General features: G+C 45.4%; 1 long non-coding RNA gene across 1 annotated transcript; it reads right to left on the bottom strand.

Annotated features, from left to right (window-relative positions):
- Window positions 1-3,404: 3,404 nt before the first annotated feature.
- LOC103369912 (uncharacterized) lies at window positions 3,405-8,499 on the bottom strand. Its single transcript, XR_520855.1, has 3 exons — window positions 8,437-8,499; window positions 6,747-6,842; window positions 3,405-5,016 (listed from the first exon to the last, which is right to left on the bottom strand). It is a non-coding gene; the product is annotated as an uncharacterized LOC103369912 (long non-coding RNA).
- Between the last annotated feature and the right edge of the window lie 1,619 nt (window positions 8,500-10,118).

The raw sequence follows: 10,118 nt of genomic DNA, 5'->3' as shown, positions 1-10,118 counted from the left end.
CTGACCAGACGGATGCCTCCCTGTGGCTCTGCACACACACAAAGACACACACACATGCAAAACACATGCACCTTGGCTCTTTGTATGTGAGGAGCTACGCAGACAGTGATGGAGGCGCTTTGCTAAAAACACGAGTGTGGCGACGTCACTCAATGACGTCAAAGTCCTTCATTCAGAAAAGTGCAAAAGTAGCAACAACATGTACTTTTGGCATCAAAAAGGAAAAGCACTTGCTATGTAGATGTATTGTTTATCTATACACATGAAACTCAGGAGGCATTTTCCTGCTGTAGAGCTGGTTTTACAAACAGCTGTTGGGATCTTTCAATTTCAATTCAACTTAGAGGTCAGCCCAACTAACCCAAATTAATCTGAGAGGTTCAGAGATAATTAATGAGGCAGGAAACAGGAACAAATTAGCTAAATAAATATTTTTTAAACCCATCACAGATATCAGAGCTGGTTGATGTGTTGGGTAAATGGCAAACGATCTCCTGACTGAGGAGTCCTTGATGACTGCACGAGAATGTTCTCCAGGATGTCGGCAAACGTTTTTCACTGTCAGCAACAAGAAAAGGCTTCACGAACCTCAGATGATTCACCGCGAGATACACACCCCAGGTAAGGCTCAAAAACAGAAAGGTCGGGTCGCAGCTTGCCAAAACACACAAAAATAAACCGGTTCTGTGGACTGAAGTAATAAAAATCAACATTTGTGGAGAAGAAAAAGAGGAAGAAAGCTTCATCTGGTAGCTTTCCTGCTAAGAGCTGAGCGTCTGTGGCTAACGGATGTGGAACGTTGGCGTTTCACTGCCGACAGAAGCAACAGGACGAATGCGGAGGAGCGCTCAGATGAAGACACATCCATCAAAACTCATCAGACGACATTCATCATTCAGCAGGACAGTGATCGGAACAATATACCAAACCAACCAAAGAGTTTCAGACGCCTCAGCGGGCCGACTCCATCACCTAAACTCATGAGCATCACCGGGGAAGATGCCAATGTTCTGCTGATGTTGGTCAAAGACTTCAGGCTGTCGATGATTGTGAAGGAAAAAAAGCTGAAAGTGATAATTGTGTTTCGCTCAATAAGTGTCGATCAAATTGCTTTTGAAATCCTAGACGTTGGGCCCTTTGTGTCTAAAGGCTGGTGTACACCTCCCACACTGACCTTTCTAAATTGACGTAAACTTATCGAAGCTTAAACTTTGTTAAACAGCACAAACCCTACAGAATATACAACTGTTTGAACTGAAGGTGTCCATAGTCATTAAAGACACTTTGAGACACAGCAGAGCTCCGTGTTGAGCCAAATCCCTCACATATCCCGCAGTTCCTCGGTTTATTTGATGTGCTGTTAAAGATGTAGAACATAAAATATGCTCGCGGGGATCCTGCAGCTACCGCGAGCCCACCGAAGGCACGCGGCACATCGACGCTGAGCGAGATTGACAGGTTTCTTCTCGGAGCTGAAGTGAACCTCTCGCCCTGAGTGTGTGTGTAATGTGAGACAGGTCTTATGACGAGCACTAATCAGCCCAGACTCTTGACCCCGTGGCAGTAAAGCTGACACAAGGGAACGCTCTCCAACACTGCTAACAACTCCCCCCGATCGCTGTGGATCGTCTGGATGAGCGCCTGTCGTTCCAGGTGATGGAGACGAAGCAGGAACGGCTTCAGTTCATTTCAACTACAAAGTGATTTTCTTCATATTTGCGCACAAAAAAGTTCTTGGATTACGTTTTATATTCTGTACAGTTCAACATTTTTCGATTGCTTATTTGCTGTCTTGCTGAGGTGAGGTGAGAAAAACGATACAACTTTAGAAATTTGCCTGCGAATGCCTCTAAAGCTTAAAACATTTACATCTATTTTGTTTGGATCATCTGTACAAATAAAACAGTGGAAGCAGAAGGGCACTCCGGGAGCACAGACACACAGCAAAGCCAGCAGTCCATTCTTCTGTGATATGTGAGAATCTGCAACCAAACCCAACGAGAGTATCTGGATATGTTTCTTAAACAGCTGAGATCAGTTCTTCTGGGTTCTTCCTTTACGAACGCTCCACCTGGTTGTTAAGTTGAATTAAAACTGGCCGTTTGATGCTCTGCCTCCTGGTTTGAGGTAAAAAGTCAAATTCTGCAGTAAAACCCTGAATCGTCTGCGAGTTGCCCTGGTCACAAATGTTTGTTTTGCAGGGTGGCAAAGGCGTGAGCTGTCCTGCTCTGGATCTGACTGTCTTACTCTGAGGTTCGTATCCGAACCCCAACCAGCCTCACGCCTCACATCTTCACTCCCTGAGCTTTCCTAGTAAAAATAAAAGAGTTCTGCCCAGCCGTCCTGCAAAAAGGTAAAAAGGAGGTGTAGCAGCAATGGACATACATGCACAGGAGGTCATATTTTGCATGCACATGCTTTTATATTGCCTCTGTAGTGCAGTTGCCACATGGAAACACATTTTGGGTTACAGCAGTTGTCTACTGTGGGGCCTGCACACTTGACGTAGGAAGTTTAAAGCCATTCAAACTTGTTACACTTTCCCTACATCCGTAATAGATATTTCATGAACTCCCCAACCAAATCTGCAATCATCTGCATGCAGGCCAGACTTTGCAGCCATGCAACGAGCAAAATACTGTGCATGCTCGGCAGTAGCACGCCAGCATGCAGACATGGACTCACTACAACACCTTTGTGTCTGTGGTATCCACACCATCAGCAAGAAAGTACGATCCAGGCTTTATGCTGCATGTATGTGTGAAACACTAGAAAGTAGCACCATTGTTAGCCATAATGAACAGCAACAACCATGGCGTTTGCAGGCCTGAGTGCACGTCCACAAGAGGCTCCGATTGAGGCCTGAGTCTTCATGTTGACTTAAGGTCCCCGCCTGCTGACTGCAGCCACAACTTCACCATGAGAGTGGAACTTTGTCAGTCCTCTCGTCTAACAAAGTTTCCTCTAAGCTGGACACACTTTTTGTCAGAAACCCACCTCTCCTCCCGGTCGTCTTTGTTCTCACAAAGATGCAACCTCAGGGGACTCAGCCATCTTTCTGCGTCGCTGTGCTTGAAAACCGCTCATTAAAGTCCTCAGTGTATCTCTGTGCACCCCGCTGCTGGATGGAAAACTCTAAATTTCACCACAAAGTTGCACGACTGAGGAGAAGCGGGCAGAAAAACAGGAAGTGCTCCCCCAAAAGGCCCATGTACATCAATGACCGCTGGATATTTACTACACTGTGCGTGTATGTTTGCTGTCTTATATTGTGGTCGCAGTGACATTTTCTAGGAGTATCATCGGTCCAGCGGATAAGACGGGTTGCAGCCAAACAAACAAACAAACAAACAAACAAACACACTCCCAGTTCCTGTGCGTCTACACAAGAAGCGTCACTACGGTTCATGTACTCATCCAGGCATGTTTATTGTTTTCCAGAGTGCACTGACATGACACACGAGTGAGCATTAATAGAAATCAGAAAAACAATCTGCTGTCACAGTAATGTTTATGCCTGATAAAAGGGGTTAATAGGTGGAACATGAAGCTGGTCATTTACAGTATCTTTTAGTGAACATGTATGTTACCGTGATGCGGAGAAGAAACAGAGTGCAGCATCTACAGAGGAGTGATTATCTGAGTGGAGGTTACACAGACGTGTTAAATATGCTCCGGCGACGCTCAAAAGCCTCAAAGTGATATATGGCATGAAATGTACCGATAAAAATGTAAACCAGTTATTGTAGCGATTATAAAATTAGTATTACGATCAGTTGATGTGTTGCTCGAAACACAAACAGTGGAGTAAAAAGGATTTGACTGACGTGGCAGGACGTGATCGACGAGTCGGACGACACCTGGTTGAACCTTTCGCTCAGCGCAGCATCTTTGAAAAGGTTTATGTACATGATACACATTTATTGTCTGATAGATTTTTCATAGTATTAAATATATTACACGACTCATAGTCCTACATGCACAAAATGCAGTGTTGTACAATACAGAGAGTTCCCTCTGATATTCATAGAAACTATTGGACTCTGAAAAAGGGCTGGTTTCAAATGGCGCGCCTCGTCTTTTTTTTCTTAAATGAAAAACACCACACATAGCTGCGGCTGTGTGTCTTCAACTGGCCCCCTTTCTAGCTATAATCTATTAAATAACTTAGGATGACTAAATTCTTCACTGAACAACACACACACCTCTAAATATCTTCACCTTGCATAGAGTCCGTCCGTGTTATTGATCGTAGGCTCATTGGCAACAAAAGGGATCGACACAAAAGGTTTGATGTCGTAAGAAATTACGTCAGTTTCTTGGTCAGAGCATCAAATTAAAAACTCAACTTGCCTCATGCCAGCTAATCTCAGTGGGCTCCATGAGGAATGATCCGAGTGTGGAAAACAAACTGAGTGTATTGCACACGGGTCTTTAGGACTTGAGTCTGTGTCAGTCTGACAGAACCAAAGCAACGCAGTGAGAACAGAAATGTCACCTCTCACTCCCGGTCAGTACATTTTGGCGTCTAGCTAATGCATGAGGAGTGTGAAAGCAACACAGCTGTAGTGGGTCATCACTCAGAACACACACCTATCGTATAAATTATTGCACCACACACGTGTCAAGTGTTCCCTGCACCAAAAACGTTGCACAGTTAATGAGATAAAGAAATGAGAACTGTACAAAGAAGGGAATACTGCTGCTTGGTAAACTCTATTAATAAAAACAAAACAAAACCATAAACCTGACGGGTTCGTGGGGTTTGCATGTAAAATGGGAGATCTGTGCAGAAATGCATAATCTGGATTTACTGTGTATCTGTTTGTGTGTCCAGTCAGACGGGAGTTTGTTCAGGACAGCCGGTTTCCCAGCATGCAGTTCTGGTTTCCACAGTTCCACAACGCACAGCGTCTATTTGGGCCAGTCCACTCTGGCAAAGAAAGGGTGGGATTTGATATCGTCCACGCCCCCCACTCCTGCCCCCAGTCTCTCCATTGGGTTGTACTGGAGCAACTGCACAGGAGGACAGAGAGCACAGAAGGAAACAAACGTAGTTATTGAACAGACAAAGTGAAACAACAAAGAAAAAAAGACATGAGCCTAAAATCTTTAAACTACGTGAACAACACTGAGGCTGCAAAATGATGCATGATGTCAAAAAATTCAGATTTCACATAGTTCTTGCATAAAATGTCCTTTTAAAGCCAAAGCAGTTCAAACACACACTAACTGTACAGTTCGACTGATGAGGACAGTCGGGGGTTAACTGGGCTGGAGTCCACCGAGCTCAGCTCTGCCTCCTGATATCCAAACTGCCCCCTGGCAGAGCTCAGCTCCGTCTCCTTCACTTTCACAGCATCACCAACTCGTGTACAGCTCTTTAAATGTGCTTTCAGCCACTGTGATGCACCGCAAATGTGGAAGAGCGCCTTCTTTTCTTTGACTTTATTAAACAGCTGTACCATCAGGCAGCAGCAGGACTTCATTGAGACGGGGTCTGCGCTCAATTTATGGATGTCTTCCGAAATGTCACTGTGATCATCTGAAGCCTTCTTAACCTAAATGCCTTTCGACAAGCAAACAGCTGCGCAGGCTCACAGTCTATACGGTGAGATAATGAGGAACAAAGTGCTCGAGCTCGGGATGAATCCATCAGAGCTGCTAATACATTCAGATAATATTGTTTCCTCTGGGCTATTTTTTCACGTAGACTTTTGAGTTTTTCTGCTTAAATGCACTAACATTTGGCTTCACTGCAGGCATGGACTCATCGAATCACTTCATGAATAGAATGAGCAACAGTCGATGAAAACACAATCACACCTTTTATACCTATAGTGACATATTCTGAGCTACTGTGAACGCTTGTTGGCTCAGTGTAACGGTTTTTAATGTGCGTCTCAGCTTATAATTTAAATGCAAATAAACGTTTATTGTATTGCATTTGAGAGCAGACCAGTGTAGCTGTGGTATTGTATTAATGTCCTATTAATTCACAGTGCACGAACAGAATAAAACACAAACGAGGACGCTCTGGCTGCTCCCAAGTGCACTGCGGCTAATTTAGACAGATTTAATTTGAGGCATCCGACTCCAAAACACCACAATCCAACGGGAGGTGAATGGAAGTTAATATGTGGAACCGTATTAAAAACTAACACTCAGAAAAATACATCTGCAACAAGTTTTTCGCTGCGACTCTGGACGTTCACAGAACTCGTGTCCAATGGGAGCTAGAACTACTAGCTGCTGCTGAAGGAGTCGATTTCTGCCGTCTCAGTGTAGTTTGTAAGCTCTGACGTCACTACTGAGGGCTCACAAATCACAAATTCACATTAAAGCACATTGTCCAGGAGCCTTTAGAGGACGATCACAAAGGATTCACGTTGGTTTTGTGCTACATAAGCAAAGACAAATCAAGCTTATCCACATTAACAGGCATCTACAGATTACCAGCCCTGAAGATTTGCAATGAGCTTGAACAATAACACGGTACCAGCACCGCTAAAGACATGTTTATATCTGTCTGTACATGTGCTACACATAAACTCCTGATGAGTTAAAGGAGCTACAGTGAGGTTTTATTTTCACACCATATTATTTAAAAGTCTTCCTGCTACCATGTCAGCGCTGTAAAGTCTTGTGCATCTTTTTCCTAAATTCCTAAATGTACCGGAGCGGGCCTCTTGGTCAACATACGAGTCTGTATGTGAAGTGACTACAGCGGCTCTCTGGACTCTCACCTGCTCCAGCAGAGATCTGGCCTCCTCTGAAACCGACTCGGGGATGTTGAGAGCTGTGTGGCGACCGATTCCTGCTGGATGGCAGCGCAGCAGAGACTGTGCGAGGAAAGGAGGAGTGGAAAGAAGAGAGGCAAGATAAGCATCGATGTAAAACACAGAATTTACGGACACCCGCTGAGAATAAGTGCATGTTAGGGTACCAGGAGTGGACAAATAGGAGGAGGCCAGAGAGCCAGAGCACCTGAAACAACACTGATCACAGCAAGCACAACACGGCGATGATTTCACCGCTGTTGCTCTTTCTTGGATCTGTTGTGTGAGTCACAGAGAGAATGACACGGAAAACATTATTGTTTTTGGTTTGCTTGTTCTTCATTTAAACAGAGGAAGCTTTCTGTAGGCCTGTTTCTTTTTTTTTTTTTTTTAATTTGTTTTCAAAGTAAAACCTGAGCAGGTCAAACTGTCGGTTCAGTTAAGCAGCCGGCGTTGCGCTCGCAGGAAAACAAAGTAAAACTAATCCCATTAGAGAGAGAGAACGAGCACAAGACCTGCGAAGGCTTTGCTAACCACACAACGTGGTCCTATTGTTGAAATAATTGACAATAATGACTGTTATCAGCAGCACATCTTTCAGCGCGTCTGCACTGACAAACTGGAAAGCAGAGTGTGCGCTGCAAGTTAAAGCCATAAACTGTTTGTTTGTATTGGGGGGACGCGGTGTGTTTTTTCCATCAGTTAGGTCGGTTGCCTCTGTCTCCCTCCTGATACATGCTGCAGGAGTTCTGGCTGCGTTCCTAGCCGCAGCCAAGACTGCTCCAGGCAAGATCTTATCCTGCAAGGATCAAGAGACACTATGTGTGCCTGTGTGTGTGTATCCTTGCCAGGACCGTACCAAGACATAATCATCAAAGGAGGCATCTGTGTGACGGAGGGTGTTTTTTTGTTGCCCTATCCAGGTAAGTGAGTGTGTATTGTTGAACATAACAACACCGACCCCGACTCATGTCTGGGCCACTGAAGAGAAGCACTGGTGGCTGACAGGAACATTTGCCCACCGGCAATCAGGTAAAATTTATTCAAATTTAAAAGACAACAAAAAACTGAAGGAACACGCTGCACCTGCACCGGTTTGTCCTTCAAGAGAGCACCAAGTCACAACGAGCATGTATTTGTGTACATGTACAGCAGCTGAATATGTATTTGTTGTCTTGGCTCCGAGACGCTCCCCTTCCTCCCAGGCCTGTCTTGAAAGATGGTCCCTCCGATCCCGGACCCGCCAAGCTGCAGCACCTTGAGAGCTGCCCCGGTCTTCACCTTCCACGCCGATCGGAGGTCGGTGTGCTCCGAGCCCGGCGCTGCTGTAGGAGCCAGCAAAGAGGCCCGGGGAGAGCTGACCCCATGGCCCAGCAGATGGAGCTCAGGCTGGGGGAGAAAGTCACACCGACACCCCTGGCACTCCCCGAGAACCAGAGTAAGAGAGCGCAGCCAAGACGCACCTCGCACACATTCGCACACACCGAAACAACAAACTCCACCTACTCAAACACACACAGACACGCGCGCAAAATCACACACAACCTGGCACCACCATAAAGAGTGTGAGAGAGTTGAAAGCCAAGACACCTACAGACATCCCACAACACCTTAGCAACAAAGATAAAAAAACATCTTTTTGCGCTTTTTGACTCACCATGCCCGTCAGGAGCTCAAACAGGATGGCGCCCAAACTCCACCAATCGCACGATGCCGTCTCCTCGCTGATACCTCCCACCTCTGAAACAAGAGCAACGGGAAAAAAAAAAAAAGAGAGGAAGAGACAGAAATGATCAATAAATTAACAAGCCGGGAAATTGCTAATGTGCCGGGGAGGAACGCGGGCGAGAATAATTAACCAGTGATAAATGTAAATTAAGAAAATAATCATGAAAAAATCATTTATTCGTCTTAAGATTACAAGACGTCGCTTTTTACACCCTCGACATTAAACGCCGACATGTCGGATTACTTAATATTTCGCTGAATTGATGCAATCAGCTCCAAACGAGCACAAAAACACGGACACAGTCGCACACGCACACAAAAGTGTGTGTCTCATAAAAGGGTGATTTGCATAATAAAAAGCAGTTAAATTGAGGAAACCGTCTGTGCTGCAACTTCACACCATCTGCATGACCTGACCTCAAACACAAACACACGCTGGTGCAACACACACACACACACACACACACACACACACACACACACACCAAGAAATGTAAAGCAGGAGCACTTGAGAACAAATAGTAAAACATTTTTTTGTTCCGGTTTCTTCACTGCCGCTGGTATTTTTAGCTCCGCTTATGGCTGCAACTAATGATGATTTTTTATTATCAGTTAAAGAATTTTCTTCAATAAAACAATTATTTGTTTGGTCTATAAAATGTTAAAGGTATGTTTTTCTGTTTATAAATAAGATAATCCAGATATCTAAATCGTGATGCAGATGACAGGCAGTCATGCAGGTTTTTTTTCTTGTCAGGATTTTTTTTCTTGCAGCACACACACACAGGAAAATGTAAAAACCATCTCAAGGTGAACATTTCACAGAAAGATTGTTCACGTCTTTATCTAACTGTCCATCTGAAATCCACCTCATGGCCACGCTCTGCAAGAATCTGCAATCCACAAACCCAGAGCGACAGTCACCTGGACCAGGAGGTCACTGGGACGCCACAGTTTGAATCAGACACGGGAACAGAAAGTGATGCTCGTTTGCTAAAGTCAAGCGTGCATCGTAGCTCCACTGGGTACCAGATGGCCTCTTGTGCCGCTCAGCTCCCCTCTTCCTCTCCTCTGCTCTCCGGAGGGAGGGGGCCTGGTCACCCATGGGGCTGGGACGCAGGGTCACGGCTGTGTGTGCCCAGGGACCAGGCTCCTCAGCTGGGGGAGCATATTAGACAAAGACCCCTCATCTCCTGGAGGCTGCCGGGAACTCCAGGGCCTTGTGCAGCTCTCTTACAGCCAAGGTTAGAGAGGGCTATTTTACGACTTGCATGTTTCCTACACACACACACACACACACATGCACACACACACATTCACGACCACACACAGCCAACTGAGCAACCAGTCTTCAGGGCTCCCCAGGACTACTGTTTTGACAGCCAAGGAGAGAAGATCGTCATTGAACGGACCAGTGATACCTGTGTAGTTATGAGCTGGAGGGAAGATACTGGACACACACACACGCACACGTCTCAGAGCAAGGTCGATGTCATCACAATGGATTAATGTCTAAGGAGCTGCAGGGAGAGTACAGTGGAGCAGGCTACACTTACCGCTCTGTCAGAGCGAGGCAGGGAGAAAGGGAGATAGAGAAAAAGAGGATGGGAA

Source organism: Stegastes partitus, unplaced genomic scaffold, assembly GCF_000690725.1.
Source record: "Stegastes partitus isolate 25-593 unplaced genomic scaffold, Stegastes_partitus-1.0.2 Scaffold1348, whole genome shotgun sequence".
NCBI classification, from domain to species: Eukaryota; Metazoa; Chordata; class Actinopteri; family Pomacentridae; genus Stegastes; species Stegastes partitus.
Note: the sequence above shows the minus strand (reverse complement) of the source record. Positions and strands in the feature narration are given on the sequence as shown.